This window comes from Coenobita brevimanus, chromosome 103 (assembly GCF_032717465.1).
Source record: "Coenobita brevimanus isolate Jiangsu-jjx chromosome 103, ASM3271746v2, whole genome shotgun sequence".
Classification (NCBI taxonomy): Eukaryota; Metazoa; Arthropoda; class Malacostraca; order Decapoda; family Coenobitidae; genus Coenobita; species Coenobita brevimanus.
The window spans coordinates 39,115,339-39,137,742 of record NC_137056.1 but is presented as its reverse complement, the minus strand read 5'-3'; positions in this window follow the sequence as shown (position 1 = coordinate 39,137,742).

Below are 22,404 nucleotides of genomic sequence, written 5' to 3'. Positions count from 1 at the left end.
CCTCTGACAGCTTGGTAAATGTACGTATCAGAGTTAATCCTGTCGGTATGGACAGGTCTAATTCCTCAAGTATGTAGAAAGCAGCTTTGGTATTTAAGTTGAATGATTCAGGCCAGTTTGTTACTGATTTGTGCACTGCTACATCGATGGATGGGCTTGACATACCTCAGGGTTACAGAATGTAGAAAAGAATCTCACCTGTTAAATGTTTGCTTACCCCATCCAGTCCTACCAGATCTCCGAGTCTCATCTTGTCCTCTGCCTCCTCTCACTTCGTCTCTGGATTGCCACTTAGTTACCCTGGTTGTTCATCTGTTACCTGCCCCAGGAAGGACCTGGCCTGCTTACATACATTTATGCTTTCTGACTTTAGTGGGTATAGGTTATATCCTGTACATTCTCTTCTTTCCATATCCAGGAAGCTTTCTTTTTGTCCCCCCATGTGACGCCTATCACAGTCCTTTCCATTTTTCTCTGAGCACCTAAGTTTGCGTCCCTATGGTTTTCTTACACTCCACGTTTCATAAGTTACGGTGTGGATACAGTGATGATATAACCGTCTCTTGACATAACAGCAATATCTCTCCCTTCATGTAACCAAAAGCCCTCCATTCCATTCCTATTATTCACTTGATTTCACTCATAGAAAGTGGGTCTGCCAGAACTGCCTACCCTCGTATCAGTATGTCTAGTGATGGGAGTAGTTGTGTGTAAATAAAATATCACAGAAAAAAGGAGCGAAAATGAGATGTGGTGGCAAGCAGTGTATTCATTTACTGTTCACGGCTTTTGTCTTATCATTGGTCAGAAGAGGGGGAGAGTAGGGGGAAGGGCAAGAGGGTGGGAGGATGAGGAAGAGGGCAGGGGAAAGGGGAAGAGGATAGGGGGAAGGGGAATAGGGTAGGGGCTGAAGGGAGAAAGGAGACGAGTAGAGTAAACCATAATTTAGGGTTAGGGAAATTTGGGAATAAAAGAGGATGATTTTTTGATGCAGCTTTACTCAGTACATTAAGAGTTTCAAAGGTTTCACATTTTTTATTGGCGCAGAATCTCATTAGTGAAATTTGGTGGGCGAAATATAAACTTAAATTTTCATGCCGGTGCCTTCGTTAGCTTCCTATTGTATCGGAAGCCAAATAATTTCTGTGGTAAAATCTGGCGTGGGTATTGATTGATGAAATATTTCTGTGCCGCCGCCTCCGCTGTCGGGAAGCTGGTTTCTGTTCTGTTGTGTGTACCAACGTGTCTTTTTTTTTTCTTTTTCTTTTTTTTTTTCCAAGAAAGATTAGGTTAGATTTTGTTTTCTCAGCATCAGATTATGTTAGTTTGTTGGGTAGTTGGGGTAATAGGTTAAAGTTAGGTTAGGAGAGAAATTAGGTTAGAATAAAGAAAGAAGAACTAGAAGAAAATATCATCCTGGGAAAATCAGACAGCGCGTAGTGCAAAAATGGTATAAAAGAACGGAAATTTGTTGCCGGGAATGCCAATGCGCGCTGCACTGAAATCCTTGGCGGGTGAAAGGCGGGGCACAAAGGGTTCCCTGGGGTGGCGAATTTATTTATTAACTCATTATGGCTTTAGGGCGTCTGCAGTGCGGCCTCCCTCGGCGTCATGAGGTGGTGGAGGTATGATGGCTGCTCCAACTGCCTTCACATAGTTATACGCGAACTTCTCTAAACATCTACTTATTACTTCTCAAACACTTAGGTAGTCACGCCTAGAGCTTGTGAAATGGAAGAATTGTCATCAATATACTACAATTTGCTATACGGAAAACCAGAAAGAACTCGGAATGTAAACACTCGTTGTTCTCATTTGTTCTCAACGCCTTGTTCTACAGATAAAAATGTGCTCTACACACTTGTAACCGTATCATATAGCAAGGAATAATTAGAAGAGAGGCTCCCCACTGACCTGTTTTTCGAGTGCAGGTCTCCAGAGCTTTGGTATTTCTGCAGGACCACACATTTTTCATCCAGTCTTGCTAAACAAAATATAAAGCAACAGGGACACTGGCCATAGTATTTTACAGACCATCATTTGCAGAGGGATATATCGTGTCTTCTCTGTTGTCTGTGCACCGCAACCTTCTGTAATTTGGTGAAAATACTATAGCCTGCCTATTTTCAAGCAAAACTGATGATATTGAATTTATTCAAAACATTTTGCACATTGTTTTAGAAATGATTCACGTGAACGTATCTCAGACTCAAACGATATTTTTCGAACGAAATGAGCAAATGCGCGTCTGTTCACATCCTTTACAAACGAGAGCTGCAGGTACCTTTATATTACTACCGTTGCACCACATTTTAGTGGTACTTTCGACATTCCAGCAAATACAGATGAGCCGTTCGCCCTGCAAGAGAAATCGTGTTGCATACTCAGGGAAAATATGAGTCAGGTAACTGCTGAAACACTGCCAGGTAAAATCCAGAGCTGACCCCTGTGAGTGTGTGAGGTTTGCAGAACGATACTGTATCCGGTTTTATGTAACCATTATAGATATGAATGTAACAGTAGCAAGTTATTTAAAGTAGATCTACACAGGAGCGACAATACACGTTTTTAAATCGCCAAATGACTTACTCCACAAAGCCCCAGAGGAAAATGAAAAATATGTAAAGAATCAAGCTTTGTCCGCCTATAATTATTCTAGATCATCTGTTAAAATCAGCTGCACCGAACTTCAGGCTGTTCAGTTAGTATAAGTAGAGGCAGTACCATGGAAAGTAGGCAGTGTTGTCTGAAGCTCCACCACCACCACCACCACCACCACCACAACAACAACAACAACAACAACAACAACAACAACACACTAACAATAACAGCCCAGCCTCCTCCCCCTGGGTAATGATGATAATGATGATAATAAAAACTTTACCAGCCTCATTACTCTGTACCCTCTTGAGACACACACCTCTTCCCTCCTCTTTATTACTTCTTGCCCCCTCTCCTCCTCCTCCTCCTCCTCCTTCCATATCTTGTGTAGCGTGTGTACGCTTAGCAGTGTTATGTATTCTTTATTAACTATCGTATGCCCATATTCTTTCCCCACTCCAGTTTATTCTTCCTTCACGTTTTATTTTGTTCTTTCACTACTCTCCTCACCTTTTTATTCGTTCTTCACTCTCCCTTTATTTCACACATTCTCAGCTCTCCCTTTATCCCTTCACTCTCCCTTCATCTTACCATTTTTCCTCTCTCTCTTTCTCTGCTACGTAATATTTCTCTCTTTCTGTATCATTATTTTTCTTTTTTCCATCCTTATTTTCCTCTTTCCTTCCTCCCCGTTTTCGTTAATCTCGTTATGATCATTCCTTTCTCTTGTTTATCCTCTCTTCATTATTGCTTTTTAATATTCCCTCATCACCCTACCCTTTCCACTTCTTTTCGTCTTTATTCTTCGTCATTCATTTTTATCGCTTGTTATCCCGTAATTAATTGTGTGTGTGTGTGTGTGTGTGTGTGTGTGTGTGTGTGTGTGTGTGTGTGTGTGTGTGTGTGTGTGTGGTTTCCCTTTGTGTGGAGAGGATGGAGGGTGAAAGGCTGACGAAGAGAGTGTATATGAGTGAGGTGGAGGGGGGAAGAGGGAGGGGGAGGCCGAGGATGAGATGGAGGGATGGGGTGGAGAGGTATATGAGAGAGGGGGGTGTGAGTTGGGAGCAGGGCAGTGAAATGGCGAGGGACAGGGCGACTTGGAGGCGATTTGTTTGTGGCCACCCCAAACGGGATTGAGGCGTCTGGCAATAGATAGATAGATAATTCTCTCTCTCTCTCTCTCTCTCCCTCTCTCTCTCACACACACACACACACACACACACACACACACACACACACACACACACACACACACACACATATTCCTTCTCTCTGTTCTAAGCGCCTTGTCCCTTACTCTTATTAACGTTATACATTTTGCTTATTATTGCTCTCTTCCTTCTGAACCCAGCTGTTGTGTATGTACAGTCACGACCAGAAGTTTGCTTACTGTCTCTCTCCCTCTACTTCTCACGTAACCCCTTCACCGAGTTTGTGTGTGTGTGTGTGTGTGTGTGTGTGTGTGTGTGTGTGTGTGTGTGTGTGTGTGTGTGTGTGTGGTTTCCCTTTGTGTGTGTGTGGTTGGTTTCCCTTAAGTTAAATAAATTCCTTGGGTCATCTCACACACACACACACACACACACATTCTCAAGATATTCGTCTTTTTGCAGCTTACTTCCCTTAGCACAGTAGCAGAGCAACACAATGCTACATCCGTACATCATTTTCATAGCACTTCTTTGTGACTAGCACTAGGGTCAAGTGTCAGTTTTAGTCCAAGTTAAAGTGTCAAGAGTATAGTATTTTTTTCTTGCCAATCTCCTTTGTGTTGGAATGAAGTTTTTTTTTTTTTTTTTTTTTCCATATTGAGTATTGATAAAAAATGCAAATACTCGGCCACGTTTTATCAGTGTTCCTCGTCCTGGAAAACGTATACATCACTTATGCCAATATGGACGTGTATGCCAATATCTCTGTGTTCAGGTGTGTGTGTGTGTGTGTGTGTGTGTGTGCGTGCGTGTGCGCGTGCGTGCGTGCGTGCTTGCGTGTGTGTGTGTGTGTGTGTGTGTGTGTGTGTGTGTGTGTGCGCGCGCGCGCGCGCCTCTGCTGTATTGAGTGTGTATGTGAGTGTAAGAATATATGTGCGCGTATGTAGGTCAGACGACTTTGATCCTATAACATGGTTGCCACAAGATTGCCTTTGCCCTCAAATCACCCTCCCCTTCAAGGTTACGGCCACCCAACTTTAATATTTATAGTCATAGCGGAAGGCTCAAATTCGGCTTTTTTTTTTCCTCCATAGCTTCAGTGACGCTGTTTGACCCGACCTCGGCCTGACCTGATATGTAACTTGATGTGAAGTGACAAAAGAAGGTGGAGCAGAACACTTAACATCACAACCATAACGAAGCAGTGTAACAGATCTCTGGCCTTACACTCCATTATTTCCAGTTAACCTGAAGTAAATCACCCTAAGCCATGATAAGCCAGTTTCAGTTTGTTCTCCTCTCTTTTTAAACCTTATTTTGTATTGGGTAATTTTAACTCCACCAATCCGATGTATTTTAATTTTCAGTCAGTCCACCACCAGACGATCATACGGGAAAGGTCTTGTTGTGAAGGAGTTAGTGAAGGATAGATCAAAGCCTTACTATTCCAAAAGTCCCTTGTAAACTAAGATCTGTATTCACGCTGGTCAAGGAAGCTCCCTAACACCTATGCCTAAGCAATTTATTTTGCTTTTTACTCCTTGCTATCCACTTCTGTGTCATTTACGTCACCCCAATACCACCATACTCAGCATACGTAACATATAAGTTGAAATTAACTATCCTTATCCAAAAATAAATCGCTAAGGAAGAAGTGCTAGGGAGCTTCCGTAACTGACGAGAATACGGACCTAAGAAATTTCATCCACACATACCTAGAATAAGCTGTAAAAGGCGTCACCGTATTGAAGGGGTTGTCTCCAGTCAGTCTGCGAGAGCCTATTGTGACACTATATTAGCTGACAGGACCAAACTAAACGCAGCCAGAATCCGTGGAAATTTAGCAGTCATATTTCACTAACTTGACGCGGCGTTACCCAATCTACTCTGACTTTACGACATCCTAAACATAACCGCACCCAGACAAAATGACCATACCTAATCCATTCCATCCTGATCAACTCATTATTATCCAGTCCAATATAACGTAACCCAACCCAGCCTGGCCGTCTTCGTACCCTAATCCACCATAGCCAGTCTAACATGAAGCATTCCTCTCGGCTTGCAGTGATCCAACCTCATTTTTCTCCATAATCCACTGTTAATCACCACTCCCAAACCGAAGTTATTGCTCACATTAATACTGCTACTACTACTACTACTACTACTATTATTATTATTATTATTATTATTATTATATTACCTCCGCCAACCGGGTTGGAGGAGGTTATGTATTCACCGGTGTTTGTTTTGTGTGTTTGTCCACAAGATATCTCAAAAAGTTATCGATGGATTTTATGAAATTTTGTGGTTATATGAGCCATGGGCAAAGGAAGGGTTTACTAATTTTAGTGGTGATCTGGATTGTCTGGTATAAGTGTTGGCGGATGTATGTGCTGTTGGTGCTGTATTTTTGTTATTATTATTGGTGCAGTACACCTTTATGACTGTAACCATTCCATGACTGCACATCATAGACCTGTCTTATTTTGTCCCAGTAACCCAGTTTAAACCTAACTAATCTCAAACCCCATCCACCATCCGCGACTCTTACGTGAGCCACCTGACCTAACCCGACCTAACATGAACCAATCCAGTCCATCGTCTCTAAAACCTGGCAAGAAACTATAAACCTAACCAATCCCAAACTCAGTCAAGCCTAAGACACCCATACCTAACCCAGTCTAACCCAAGCCACCCTCTCCTAACCTTGTTTTTTCTCCTCCATCCACAAAATCCCTAACCAGTTCCAGTTCCCACCCAGGTCCTAATCACACGAGAAGCAATCAAGTCGTATTCATCGTCACCTAAACCCGCAGTAAAGTGTAGGCAGGATGAGTGTCAGTAAAGAGGATGGTATTGCCGTGTGAATGAGTGTTGTGGACGAGGTAATTGCCCTGTAAAACGCTGCCATGCTCCTCCTTACTCCGACACTGAACTGCGTATTGAGCTACACCCCAAAGAGAGAGAGAGAGAGAGAGAGAGAGTTCCATTATGCTGGAGTGTACAGTATACATAACAGTAACAATTGGGTCCTTATTCGATGATCCTGCCATATTCCTCCGTGTGTGGTATAGCTTTTCCCCCCCAAACTTCAGTCCGCAACAGTTCAAGTTCAACTGTTAAAGATTTTTTATGAATAGAGGACATGTGTAATGTGGTACATGGATTGTCTTTTTATTTTTTTTTCCCTTCCTCTGTTCATATATATATATATATATATATATATATATATATATATATATATATATATAAATGTGTGGGTAGGGGAGGTTAACAGATACAGCGCTTTTAAACAAGGTAAAGTCAAAAGCTTATCTCATCAGCTTCCTGTCACGGCCTTCAACCTTTCTCTCTTGACCGCAGTGTTGCATTTCTGCTGCCACAATAAGTCTTTTCACCCATTGAAGTCTTGCGTTCCTCCCATGTATGCAGGCACTCAGTATCACATCCACACCACATTCATGTCCGGCTCGGTAATGCAAGAGTTAACAAGAACTTCGTTTTTTATACGCTGTAATTATACATCTGGTCAACTGGTAAACCGTTTTCCTCAGTCTGACCTTACTGCCTATAACCGCCAGGCATTTACATACCGCGTGCACAGGCATCTTGCAAAGAACAAACCTTTAATCCCTATGTTTTTGTTGTGTTCTTTGGGAAAGCATTTTTTGCGGGCTCTGTGCCTTGATTTCGTTTTTACATTAAAACTTTTATTTTATTTTTATTTTTTTTCTGGAGCCAGATAATGTTATTTCACTTAGACGTCGCAGGCTGTAGTTTTTTTTTATTATTATTATAAAATAGACTTTAAACGAGAGGATTGCTAACAGAAGAGGTAGTAGTCTTAATATTTGTGTGTGGTATTGAAGAGAATGTTTTTTTTGTTTTTTTAGCGTGCCTGTGCTGAAGTGCGGTAGATCTCCGCGGTTCTGGATTTTTCTACACCATGCTTCTTCCTCAGAAAACTTTACCAGAGCGAGATTTTCCTTTGGCCCAGCCTTTCGTATTCATGAGCGCCCAACTAATTTTTCTTCGCTATCAGTCCCATGTAAACAAACTTTGTACAGGGTTGCCACATCCTCTCCCGCCTCCACACCCTCCCAGTCTACAGTTTACCCTAGTGTAACTCTCGAAAATTGGCTTCCTCTTTTGAATTTCCCGCCTCGCTAACTTACGCCCCCGGTTATTTTTTTCCCCCCCCTTCCCCACCACCCGCCCTGCGCTGTGCCGTCCATTGTGAGCCGCGGCACAGAAGCGGCGGGCGTTGGTGAACTGAGCGCTGATTGGCCGAGCTCCACGTAAGCCACGCCCACCGCCCAGGCTTCTGTTATATGGGCCTTTTATAGTAAACAGGATATTTTCATAAAACTTGTAGATATTTTTTTATTGATTTTCTTACGCATGTTATCTCCCGCCATATTCCTTTCTGAGATAACATGATAGATAGAGACAGACAGACATGGCAGATAGATGTAAAGGTTAAATGATAAAAGAACTACCGTAGTTTTATATAGATAGACGTATTTGAAGAAAGGAAAATTTAAGACTATTTTTCTGTCCTTCGTGTATTGCATCAAGCTTTTTCGCCATCCGATTTCTTCCTGTTCTTCACAGTTGTGTGTGTCTACCAGCCTCCCCGTCTAGCTATACTTGATCACTGCCTCTCCAAGTCTTTCTTCATCTTCGTCTTCTCTTCCTCCTCAACCACTTCTCTTCCTACTCATCATCTTCTCTTCCTTTTCCATATGATTTTACGCCTCCTCCTCGTCCTCGTCTCGTCCACTTCTTTTCCACTTCTCTACCTCCTCATTCACTGCTCTTCCTCATCAACTTCTATCCCTTTTCCAACGGTCTTTACACCTCGTCTTCTTTACTTCCAAGCCTCTCATTTCCTCCTCTTCCTTGTCTTCTCCCGTCCTTCCTTTCTTCCTTCAAACCCTGTCGCTTCCTCCTCCTCCTCCTCCAGATGATATTCCACAACCTCGTCATCCAGTCATCTTCCTTCTTCTTTCTCCAAGCCTCTCCTTTCCTCTTTCCCCGTCCTCCCTTACCTACTCTGTTCCCTCCTTCCTCTAAGCCTCCCAGTTACTCCTGCTTTTCCTCCAAGCATCTCTCTTCCTCCAAGCCTCACCTTTCGTCTTCCTCTTCGCCTGTCCCTTCTCAGTCCTTTTCTTCCAAGCCGATCCCTTCGCAGCCCTCCTCCAAACCTCCCTCTCCTCCAAGCCTCCTCCTCCTCCTCCAAGCCTCCTCCTCCTCCTCCTCCTCCTCCTCCTCCAAGCCTCCTCCTCCTCCTCCTCCTCCTCCCCCCCCCAAGCCTCCTTTCCTCCTTCAAACTTGCCAAACTTGCTGCTGTTAATACACAATATTTTTTATAAGCTGGACCCAAGTATAATATTCCAGCCCCCCCGTCTCTCTCTCTCTCTCTCTCTCTCTCTCTCTCTCTCTCTCTCTCTCTCTCAAGGCAGCGAGGAAAGTGAAAGGAACAGGGAAATGAGAGTAAAAACCACATTGAGAGAGAGAGAGAGAGGGAGGGAGAGAGGGAGGGAGGGAGGTGGAAGCTAATGGAGGGGAAATGAGGATATTGGTGTGTGTTTGTGAGTTAACTTCCTCCCTTCCTGCCTCCACGGTTCCCTCTCCTTCCTCCCCACCCCCCTTTGATTCTCCCTTCCTCCCCCTCCATTTCTTCCTTCTTTCCTCCCCCTTCATTTCCCCCTTCCATCCTTCCTTCCTCCCTCCGCTTCCCCTCCAGTTCTACCATCCTTCCTCCCTCCAGTTCTCCCTTACTCCTCCTCCATTTTTCCTTCCTACTCCGTTCTTTCTTTCTCCCTCCCCTCCTCACCCCATTTCCCCCTCCTCCCTCTCCTCTCCCCTCCCCTCCCCCCGTCTTCCTTCATCTCTTCCCTTCCACCTCCCCACCTCTCTCTCTCTCTCTCTCTCTCTCTCTCTCTCTCTCTCTCTCCCCCTCTCTCTCTCTCTCTCCCTTCACCTGTTTTGCTTCCACCCTAGTCTCGTTTCCCTTCACCATTCCATCTTCCTCTCCTACGTTTCCATCCTTCAGCCTCACCATTATTTTTCGTGTTTTCATTAAGTACTCTCTAGTTTCCCTTTTCGCTTCCTCGCCTTTTCCTTCCCTATCATCCAACACTCTCCTCACCTACCCTCAGCCTCTTCAGTACTACGACGTCAACCTGTAGTTATTCTAGCTTCTAACAGGCCTTTTTATTCAGCTTAGTAGACGTACGGAGTAGAGGAAAGATATTTGTCTGTTACGAGGTTTGTTTCAAGTTAAAGAAAATTGTCAGGGCGTAGCAAAGAATAAAGGACACAAGACATCCACGTACTGAAGCGATATTACCTTTGATTACCCCACCTGTTAAGCACTCACACCTTCCATACATTCTCTGTCATCCTCTCATATCACCTGGTCCTTCCATTCGTTTTCTGTGTTACTTGCATCACCTTTTCATTCCTCTTCTGTTTCTTTATCCCCTTCCCCCTCTCTACCTGTTAATTACTTGCTTGTTCCACTCATTTCTTCCGGCATACCCTCATAACACTCACTCCTTACATTCATATCCTGTTTTCCCGTCATCACCTTTTCATTTCTTTTCTATTTCCTTATTCCCCTTTCCTTTTTCCCCTTTCCCGCACCCAGTGTTACTCTCCTTTCCCCTCATTCCTCGTCTCTCGCCCCATCCAGCTTCACCCCATTTCGCTGTCATCATTTTTCTTTCCCAGTCTGTTCATTCCCTCGCCATAATTTCATAAAACCACATCCCCTCCCGTTCTTTCTTTTCTTTATTTCCTCTCCCTCCCCTGCCTCTATTCTATCTCTCCCTTCCCTTTCCTCAGTCTGTTTCATTTCTGCCCTTCCTTTTCCTCAGTCTTTACTTCCTCACTCCCCTTCCCGTCATTTAGTGTCTTTACCTTTATCATCATCTCTTTCTTAAGCCTCCCTTTTCACTCATTTATTCTGTCTGAAATTTTCCCCTCCACTCTACTGTTCTTTCTTAATATCTTTCCGTATCTCTTTACCTTCTTCTTCTCCCAGTCCTCCACGACTTTGTTTTCACCCCTCTCTCCTCCCTTCCTCCCCTTCCCTACCCTGATACTAAGCTTTCCTCTTACCCTACATCTCATCCCTTGCTGTAAGCCCTTTCTCTCCCTACCCTACCCCAGTCCCCCATCCCCAACCCCATTGCAAGCCTAGTGGGATTGATGCCGAGTCAACTGTAAATTTCAATCAGATGTGTGTGTGTGTGTGTGTGTGTGTGTGTGTGTGTGTGTGTGTGTGTGTGTGTGTGTGTGTGTGTGTATGCGTGTGTGTGTGTGTGTGTGTGTGTGTGTGTGTGTGTGTGTGTGTGTGTGTGTGTGTGTAAACTTTGATTAATTATGTGTATATTATGCTTGACTCATGTGTAAGTTGCTATCACTTCGGTACACGCGTTCACCCCCCTCCCTTCTGCCCCCCCTCCTTCCCATCCTCACCAAACTTTCCTCGTCTCCCCTTCCACACCACCTAATCATCCTCCTCTTCCCCTCCCCCCTCTCCTATTTCCTTCCTTCCTGTTTCCCTTCTGTCTTCATCAACACTTCTCCCTTTTCTTTTTCCCCAGTTCTAACTCCCAATCTCATCCTCTGTCTCCCTCTCTTGTCTTCATTAGTTCCTCTCTCTCTTCCCAAAACTGTTCCCTGCTTTCACATTTTCTTACCAGTATTTTTCTTTATATCTCTGGTGTCCTTTTCGTGTCGCCTAATTTCTTTGTCCCTTTTTTTTTTTTTTTTTTTTTTCCATACCACCTCTCTCTTTTTGCCGCACTCTTTTCTTCCCCATCACCATCTGTCCCTCTCATCTTTCCCATCCTTCCAGCGTCTCTTCTTCATTCCCCTCACTTACGACATCGTTCCTTTTCCATTCCCCTCTTTCTCCTTGCTCTCCACCACTATCTCTTCCCTCCTTCCTACTGCGTACTATTTGTTCCCATCTGCTTTCCTGTCTCGTACCGTTCTCCCTCTACTGTTCTTTACCTCCTTCTCTTCCTTCCTTCTTCCAAGCCTCGCATTTCGTGTCTCCTCTTCCCCTCTTAATTTAATCCTGCGTCCAGTAAGAAAGGGTTAGACGGAGAAGGACTAGTGAGAGGCAAGGGAGATGGTGTGAAACTACAGGTGTATGGTGTAAGTTAATTGTTTTTTTCACGTTGGTTAATTTCCTGACACGTCTTTGCTTTATCTCCGGTGAGCTGGGAGGAGTGTTTATCGTTTTGTGTGTGTTTTGGGGTACTAAGCTAAGGTAATTTGTGGTGTTTAGTCCTTACATTCTTACACTGATGGCAGCTCCGTCAGAGCTGTTACGTTCGAGGAAGCGAGATAGGTTGCATGCTCGTGCCTCTGTTTAGTTCTTGAATGCGATTGAAGTTGCTATCGGCTTTTCCCATAAAATGCACGCCGCTTCCCCTGAGTGGGTGTTAATTAAGTCTGGAGTGCAATGGAGAGCATTGTTCGTTAGTTCTCTCATGCAGCAGGTAACTTTGGTGTGTGAAATTCGATAGTGTAATTAGCATGACACTTCACAGCGTTCCTTGGTGTGGTGTAAGAGTTCCCTGTATCCGTATGTCACCAGGTTTGACTTGATAGTTCTATCAGTGAAAACTTTTTTATGTTTCTCTTTTCCTGAGTCTTTCGAAGTTGTAAAGCCTGAGTGCCAGGCTATAAACCAAAGTGTTTTGTGCGGGTATAGTTCCTTATGATATAAGTCTGTGTTATGTCAGCAGTATAAAAAATGTTCTTACACATGTTTCCCTCTGGTGCTGCCATGTCAGCAGTGTATGAGATACATAGTGGGAGTGATACCACACTTGCCCGAGGCAGTCCATTCACCAGGGTGAAGGCTGGTGAAGTTGCTGAGTCAACAGAGATTGTGGCTGTGCACTGATCGAGAAACATACTGAGTGGTTTTCCTCTTGTTTCTGAGATACCTATATACACTAGCTTGTATTGGAGCTGATGTCTCTTTGGACAACCGTACAGCTTACGAGTATTCGTTTTCTCTTGAATACAGCTATATAGTACCGTAACTTCCTTATTCTTCCCGTACCGCACTGCATCACCCCCTCTCCAACCTGACCTCCACTCTTACACATGCCAAGTTGAACTAAACGAATGTGTGTGTGTGTGTGTGTGTGTGTGTGTGTGTGTGTGTGTGTGTGTGTGTGTGTTTAGAATATTTCACATACCGTAACTCAATAAAAGACAGTGCTGCGGCTCTACATCCTTTCCATGACTCTTCTTCGTGACTAACATGATATTCTAGCGTTAAAATCTTGTTACAGCTCAACATGCAAGACAGAGAGAGGGCATATTTACGCATAGTTAAAGTGAACAGAGTATAGTCACTTTTCGTTATGGCAACGTAGCCTACACATAGGAATCCGTCCGTCTCACTATATCGTAGCGGAGAATGTGATAGATGTGACCATTCCATCCATTACAGCTGTTTTTTATGAGGGATTTGATGGCGCTAATTCTGTTTTGTATGGATATTATCTTTTTCGTAATTGGGTGATTGGTGGGTGAATTACTGATGGTTGTTTATGTTTTTTCCAGGTGAGTGGTTGGCTGACTTGACCGAGGGACCACCACCACTACTGCTGCTGTTGCGTGGTGAGTCATTGTATGCTATAGTTGCTGTATTTAATTACGAGAGAGCGAGGAAAGCTTACGGTAGGTGTATGGGAGGAAGATTACAGTGAGCGAGCCGGCCCAACTCGACACTTACGCTTTGCAGAGACTAACATTTTTTTTCTTTGCCTGATAAAGCTAGGGCAGTGATTTTCTTATGTAGGTGCTAGTTCGGTTACTTCGGTTTTATATTTCATGATTTACAAAACCATTATCGCACCATAACTTTGTGCAATGTGCAGTAATAGATAAAAGTTTTCTCGCTGGCTCGTTATCCACCAAAACGCACTTCGTGGATTGTATTTCATTAGTATTATTTATTACTACGTTATCATTCGTTGGTTGAGTTCTCTTTGGATACTGTATTTATGGACGTGTGTGTGTGTGTGTGTGTGTGTGTGTGACCTGAGGGGCCATATAAGGGAATTGCCCGTGTGCGTCATAGGCCTGGTTATGTTGTAGTAAAAGACCACGTTATTAAAAAGGACAGTAAAACAGATGAGTCTCGGGGCAACCTTTCCTCCCTTCACTCCCTCCATCTCTCCTTTGCTTCTTCCCTCCTCTCCCAACCTCTTTCCCTCCATCTCTGTCTCCGCCTCTCCTTTGCCTGCCCCAGCTACTCCCTCACAGCCTCCCTTCTTTCTTCCTTATATGCATTTATACCTTGTTACTTCCCACCCACTCTGTTTCTGCCATCTGTACTCCTCTCCTTTCCTTCCCCCCTTCTCCCTCCCTCCCTTCCCCCTTTCTCCCTCCTTCTCTTCCCCCCTTCTCCCTCCTTCCCTTCCCCCCTTCTTCCTCCTTCCTTTCCCCCCTTCTCCTTCCTTCCCTTCCCCCCTTCTGTCTCCTTCCCTTCCCTTCCTCCCTCCCTCCTTACTTCCTATGCTGTCCCACTTCTTCCCTTCCCTCCCTCTGCCATGTTTCTCATTATGCTGTTATCTTTGCTTTCATCACTCCTTCCTTCTCTCCCTCTCTTCCCTCTTTCATTCCATCCATCCCTTCCTTCTTCTCTCCACCCATCCCTCCCTCCCTTCCGTATACATTTCCTCCCTCCCCTCCCTCCTTCATTCCTACCGTCCGTGCCTACCTCTTTCACTCCTCAGACTCTTTTTCTCCTCTCCATGTACCTTTTCTGGCTATATATATCCCGAGTCTCCATCCCATCCATACTCGCTGCCTCGTTCACGCCTCCCACACAGCTGGGCCGAGAGAAAGTGAGAGAGAGAGAGAAGGGGCGGGAGGATGGAAGAGAGTGAGAGAAAGGAGGAAGATACGTGAATGATAGAGGAAGGACTAGTGCGCACACACACACACACACACACACACACACACACACACACACACACACACACACACACACACACACACACACACACACACACACACACAGACCAAGATGAGGTAGGGAGGGGGAGAGAGTGGAAGGGGGAGAAGCGAGCTGTCACTGGAAAGTGGTGAGAGGGATGGTTTCCTGAGCGGCCGTTTACCTCGGGGAGTAGACCGGAGAGAGAGAGAGAGAGAGAGAGAGAGTTGGCATAGACCCGTATGAAGGGAAACGAGAAATTCAAGATGATATGAAATGGAAAATGGTACGGTACAGTCGTCATGTTATTCGATTCAGTTTTTCTTCTGCCAGACGATTTTATTCTGCTGAGAGGAGATCCACGGAATGAAGTGTATACTTTGAGGAATATAAGTTGCCTCACATTTTGTAGATATTCCATTTTGCAGTCCGAACCAGCTGATCCTTTAAAAAAAAAAAAAAAAAAAAAAAAAAAAAAAAAAAAAACGAGAAATCCAGGCAAATTTTTACTGATGCTAATAAGATTCTTCAGTTTTTAATTTTTTCTGATTTTTTGTACGATATGGAAATAAGTCCCTCAGGGCGATTTGTTTTTTAATCGTGTAAATTAGTGTTTCCCAAATCAAGGTTCGTGGATCCCCAGCGGTTCACGAGAAGGCCTGAGTTCGCGATTCCGTGCAAAATGTTGTTCACGAAAATATGGAGAGTTTGATTTGAGGTTATACTGTTTAATTTGGCAAAACATAATTGGCTTTTGTGTGTGTGTGTGTGTGTGTGTGTGTGTGTGTGTGTGTGTGTGTGTGTGTGAGAGAGAGAGAGAGAGAGAGAGAGAGAGAGATTTTATCACTGGGTAAATATATACGCCTTAAATACAGCTTGAATTATAATCTCGGTATATATAGTAGTAAAAGTTAATGTATTTGGATGGGATTATTTATATTACTTGGTCATTAAATTATGGAATACTAGACCTCTTTCACCATAATTGACGGCGAACCAAGAGGTGTGGCTTGTGTGTGATGTGTAATTATTAACCATTTTACAGAACAGTGTCAGTAGCTTATGAGGATATTATAGCAGTATACCTCGTTAATTAGTACATGCACTGACGTAATGAAAGCTATGAGGGTATTATACTTGTGATGTTGTATAAAAACATGAGTAGTGTAATGTAAGTAGTGTGATATATCGTGGGCAATCTCTCTGTAATGGTAATAGTGTGGAGTGTAGCCTAAGGGTGTTGTGTTATTACATTACCCAACGAAGCTGACATAATGAACGCTCGTACTGTGTGACTCCTATCGTCTCTTCTCCGGGTGTCAGGTCTCCCAAGGCTTCCTATGTGCCGTCAAGGATAAACAAGGAGACTTCAGAGCGCCTTTGCCGTCCTTGATTAACCTTGTACTGTTGTCACTGTGGGAATGATGCAATGGCAAGAACTCGGTCATTATCTTATTTTAAAAAAAATCTCCTTTTGATCCGAAGGGCGTCCATACCTACATAAAATCGTCGTGAAATCTAAACTAAAAGGTAATTGCATTCGGGGAGTCAATCATCGGGATCTTTAGCAGTATATTAAGTCAGTGAATGGAGCACCTGGGTAGAAGAATATATTTACTGAAAAGGGAAACCATTATCAAAACCAGACTTTGGAAGAATGTATGTAGACAACTGGCCCCTCTCAGCCTGGGAATGATAGTCAACAGAGGTAAGCGTGAAGAAGATATGAAATATTAGGCGAATTTTTGTCCCGAAGATTGAGGAAAATTAGAGTTTTTTCCGTCGCGAGAAGAAAAGTGCGCGACTGAGATGATAGGAAAATACCCGAGGAAAATGAGACGTGCCCAAGTTTGTGACACCGTGAAGGAAAGTTCTGGAAGATGTATGTATAGAAGAGCCTAACCACTTTATACAATTACCGAGTCTTCATAACACTTAACTCATATCATTTGGTCGTTTTGCTTCTCGTGTTTTTCATCTTATCACTGATCGTTTTGCCTCGTATTATTCACCTAGTTATTAGCTCATTGATTTTGACGTGTTTGTTAGCGCTGTAAGTGACAGGAAACGTATTATCAAAGGGATCTCCATAGCTTAAGAAAGTTTATGAATATGGGTGCCGGTGCACATGTGAACGACGAAACTCTCTGCCGTTTATGTAATGATCTGAAAAGGTTATAAAGGATCTCAAGCTGAAGTTGTGTATAATACTGCTTGTACATACGTTTGTCTTGGCTCATACAGCTGCCATGCACCATACAACCAAACCATAGCAAAAGTTAAAGCGAAAAAAAATTGGGCGAAATGACTCCCGATAACAAGTACCTGCTGTGGAGAGTTGTTTTTAATATTTATGATCATTATATATATATATATATATATATATATATATATATATATATATAAAATATGTGTGTGTGTGTGTGTGTGTAGCTATATGTGCTGGGGGGGGGGTGTACGATGCTGTGAAGGGACTATAGTGTTGTAGAAGGATTTGCTTGTTGACCAGGAGGATTTACGATGAGAGGCTGAAAGGACGTGTGTGCTCTCAAGGACCCTAGGGACGGATTTGTAAGATTTGTCGCGCGCGCTTGCGTGTGTGTGTGTGTGTGTGTGTATATATATATATATATATATATATATATATATATATATATATATATAGTACACACACACCAGTGAGACCCGTGACTTACCCTGTAAGTGATAAGCCTTGTGGAGGTAGCTAAAACAGAACGGAATAGTACTGTAGTACTGAACAAGGATCTAATAGGATATACAGCACTGCATATACCGTGGCTTTAAGTCGGCATGTGGTATTAGAACGAAAAGTATATGAATTTCATTTATGTAAGTAAGGTTGTAGATGCTTTTACGTAATCGTCAGCAGATATCTATTTGTACTTGCGATAAGGATAAGGAATTTATTACATCGAACTAGATAGATATTACTGACATGTAAAAAGTTCAGTTATCATATTGAATTTAAGTATTTACATTACCCCATATCATATCCGTTGTGTCGTGTTAGTGGTGAAGAATGTTGAATGAATAAATGAATAAATAACACTGATGGTGGACTCTGCAGTAGGAATGCTTGACTTCGTGCGGGAGTCCCAAAATATCCAGAACTGGACCAGATTTCTCGTGTGTAAAAAACTGTAAGGCAGGGAAATCACTGGCTGCATACACGCCAGGCGGCCATCATAGCTGTGAAATTATAAGTCACCAGATTCCGTATTTACAAACTTTCTCGAGCTGAATTTATGTACAAGATCAGTATTATTATTTTTTTCTTATCTTACAGCTGCCACACAGTTCACATCGTAACTAGAGTGGGTAGTGTAGTGAAGGGACACGTAAATCAATGTTATATCTAAACCTAAACTGTCATGATAAGTTGTGCTGAGAATTGGTTAAAACCCTTGATAAATAGGACCCCAGCAACCCAGCACAAACTATAAGGTGGGTTCAGCTAATGTCAAGTGAGGCAGTGTACACCTTATTATATTACGACATACAAAAAAAAATATTCAGGGAGCGCATACCTCTGTCAAGGCAGAACCGTTCCCCCTTTTGACCTTGACCTTTGACCCTTTTCACCCAGAATTTAAGCACTTGCTTCTGTGATGGTCCTCAGTCGTTGTTGCAAGTCTGGTGCAATTCCACCCTCTAGTTTTTACATAAGGTTGCTAACAGACAGACATACAAAACACACCGAGCCAAAGCCATAGCCTTCTTGATACAGGGTGCTTTCAGGTTCGTAGTCTTGTCTGGTAAGGAGGCTCTTGCACCTCTTCCTTAGCCATTTATTTTCCATACTGCGCCTTACACTTCTCCGTTAACTTATCGGTTTTCAATTGCGACATGAATGTCATAACTAACATTCAGGACAATATTTACGTTCCATAAGCTATACTTCATTCACTTTAACGTTGCCCAGATTTTCGTCTATTTGCAGCTTATTTTACGTAGCTCAGTGGCAGAAAAAGACAGTACTACGGCTCTGCATCCTTTCCATGGAACCTCTTCGTGACTAGCATCATATTCTGGTGTTTATCTCCTGTTACAGGCCAGCATTCAAGACGGAGAGATGGCAGTTTTAGGCCAAGTTATAGTGAACGGAGTATAGTAAGGAAGAGGCACTGCAAAACCTCAACAGACAACACTAACCTCAGTCTTTCATGTATGCAACTGGTCAACTCCGGAACCGTTGTCATCAGTTTGGCTTTTATAATTCCTGTCTTAAATGCAGTGTGTCCAGGCTCCTCGAAAAATAGGAATCGATTTTTTATTTAAATTCATTGAGACATTTATATTGCCAGTCTTGTTTTCTGTCTTCAAAAAATTCACTGCTTTTTACCATGACGTGTGGTCTTTGCTTATTAATATTTTTCATGTTATTGCCGGACAGGTTTATTCAGGGTATGTTAAAATTCTCGTATAGAAAGTCATAATCAAAGTAGGGGGATCGAAAAAGGATTTGAGTCAACGTCTGGATTTAAAAAAAAAAAAAAAAAAAAAAAAAAGTTGCGGTGGCCGTGTTTTGAAGTGATGGTCGTGTGTGTGTGTGTGTGTGTGTGTGTGTGTGTGTGTGTGCAGTCCAACCTCACCAATGTCAGCCTCCATCCTGGTCAGTTCTTGGCGGGTTCTTGGTTTGATGGACGGGGGTAATTTCGCGGTGGGTAAAGTTGGCAGCGGAACAAGCGGCTCAGCTGGCAAAATCCCTTAGTTACCCCCGTCATGTGCGGCGCCATGAGAGAGAGGGAGAGAGAGAGAGAGACAAAGGGGGGGGGGCAGACGGATTGGAGAAGAGGCAGACAGAGGTGGGAGGGAGAGGAAAACGGCCAGAGATAGCGGACAGGCAGACAGAGAGAGGAGGGGGAGACAGACAGACAGAGCGGGGAGAGGCAGAAGAGGGAGGGAAAGAGAGGTAGACAGAAAGGGAGGGAAGGGAGGCAGAGAGAGAGTGTGGGGGTAAGGGAAAGGGAATGAGAAAGAGGTAGACAGAGAAGGAAAGGGAGGTAGCAGAGACGCGGACAGAGATGCTGGGAAAGGAGAGAACATTTTTAGAGGATGGTAGGAAGGGGAAAGACTTACTGGAGGTGAAATGAGACAGGGAGGGTGACACAGGGTGAAATGAGGGAGGTAGGATGACGGGGGATGAAGAAGAGAGGGAGGGTTAAAGGAGGCAGAGCAGGGAGAGTAGGCATGGTGGGAGTGTGGGTAAGGCAGGGTGGGAGTGGGGGTGAGGCAGAGTGGGAGTGAGGGTAACCAGGGTGGAAGTGGGAGTAAGGCAGGGTGGGAGTGTGGGTAAGGAAGGGGAGGAGTGGAAGTAAGGCAGGGTGGGAGTGAGGGTAAGGCAGGGTGGGAATGGGGGTAAGGCAGGGTGGGAGTGAGGGTGAGGCAGGGTGGGAGAGGAAGTAAGGCAGGGTGGGAGTGAGGATAAGGCAGGGTGGAAGTGGGGGTAAGGGAGGGTGGGAGTGTGGGTAAGGCAGGGTGGAAGTGGGGCAAGACACGATGGGAGTGGGGGTAAGGCAGGGTGGGAGTGGGGTAAGGCAGGGTGGGAGTGGGAGTCAGAGAGGCAGTGCAGCAATTTGTAACCTCTCATTTCACTTCTCCTAAGTTTATTAATCTTTCCACTGCCATGATGTATTTGTTGCAGATTATATTGCTCTCTCCAGATGTTTTTATTCAACTTGAAAATTCTCTCTCTTAATCTTGGCGAAAATAAAATAATAAAAATAAAAATAAATCAATAACGTAACGTTGTCTTAAATTCCTCAGTCTTTCATCCAGTCTTTCCCTGTTCTCTCTGGATCGTAGGGGTCCTGGGCTAGGCTAGGGGGATGCAAAGGGGAAAAATCATCTGACGAGAGAGAGAGAGAGAGAGAGAGATTGGATATTATTACGAGGAAGAAGAGAGGAAAGGAGAGTGGGAGGTAAGCAGATGAGAAGGGTATTAGGGAGAGGAGAAGGGAGGGAGAGGAGGAGGGAGGGAGAGGAGGAGGGAGGGAGGGAGGCAGATGGGAGGAAGAGTTTTAGGAGGGATGCAGGGAAGACACCAAGATGCGCTTTTATATTCTCTCTCTCTCTCTCTCTCTCTCTCTCTCTCTCTCTCTCTCTCTCTCTCTCTCTCTCTCTCTCTCTCTCTCTCTCACCTGGCCTTCTCATATTGCGATCCAGAAATAGAGTGGAAGAGAGAGCAGACAAAGGGGAGAGTAAAAGAGAGCAGAAAAGTGGAAGGGAAGGGAAGAGAGTAAAGAGAAGTATTTTTCGGGAGAGGGTTCAAGAGGGAGGACCAAGGAAGGAAGGAGGGAGGAAGGACAAGGGAAGGAGAAAAGGAAGAGCAAGGGAAGGAGGAAGGAAGAACAAGGGAAGGAGGAAGGAAGAACAAGGGAAGGAGGAAGGAAGAACAAGGGAGGGGGGAAGGAAGAACAAGGGAAGGAGGAAGGAAGAACAAGGGAAGGAGGAAGGAAGAGCAAGGGAAGGAGGGAAGGAAGAACAAGGGAAGGAGGGAAGGAAGAACAAGGGAAGGAGGGGAGGAAGAACAAGGGAAGAAGGAAAGGAAGAACAGCGGTAAGAGGGAAGAAAGAACAAGGGAAAGAGGGAAGGAAGAAGACGAGTAGGAAGAAAGGAAGGAAAATGAAGAAGGGAAGGAAGGAGAGAGATAGGAAGGGGAAACAAAGGAGAGAGGAGTGTTGATATGAAATGTGGAGCGGAAGTAAATGAACTGTGAAGATGAGTTTTTTTTTTGTAATGAATAAGGACAGGAGGAGAAACCAAGGAAGAAGGCAGGGAAGGAGGAAGACCCAAGGAAGAAGGGAGGGAAGGAGGAAGAACCAAGGATGAAGGGAGGGAAGGAGGAATAACCAAGGAAGAATGAAGGGAAGGAGGTAAGGAGAAAGGAGAGACGAGGAAGTAGCAAAAGGACTGGAAGGAGAGAGAGAATAAGGGGATGTTTGTTTGGGAGAGAGAGAGCACGAAGAAGAACTAAGAAAGAACAAAAGAGGAAAGAAGGAGGAAGGAGGGAAAGATGGAAAGAGGAGAGATGGAAGCAAGGATTAAAGGGGAAGCAAGGAAGGAAGGACGAAGGAGGGAAGGAAAGAAGAAAGGACAAAGAAGGGAGGAAATAGAAAGGGGGGGAAGGATGGACCAAAGAGAGGTGGAAGGAAGGAAGGACGAAGGAGGGAAGAAAAGAAGGACAAAGAAAAGAAAGAATGGAAAGACAAAGTAGGGAAGAAAATAAGGAGAGAGGATGGATATAATGAAGGCAGAATGAATAACTTGAGGAAGAAAAGAGGCAAAAATAAGCAAATAGCGAAAGTAAGAGCAAAAGGGTATAGGAAGGAAGATCAAAGATGTTGGGAGGACAGGGAGGGAGGGAGGGAGAGAAGGAAAATAATGCAGGAAAAATGTTGGATGGAGTTTTGTCTTTTGATTTTGTGAGAGTGAGTGTGGGAGGCACGAGGGAGGGTTTAGTGTCCGAGGCAGGAAAGTGGAGGGAAGGAGAGAGGAGGAGGAAAAGGAAGATGATGGAAGGGGGGAGGAGGAAAGGATGGAAGCAGGGAGGGATGAAAGGGGGAGAAGGAGCGAGGAGGAGGAGGAAAGGGAGGGAGAGAGGTGAAGGGAGAAGGAGAGGGAAGGAGAGAGATGAAGGGAGAAGGAAAG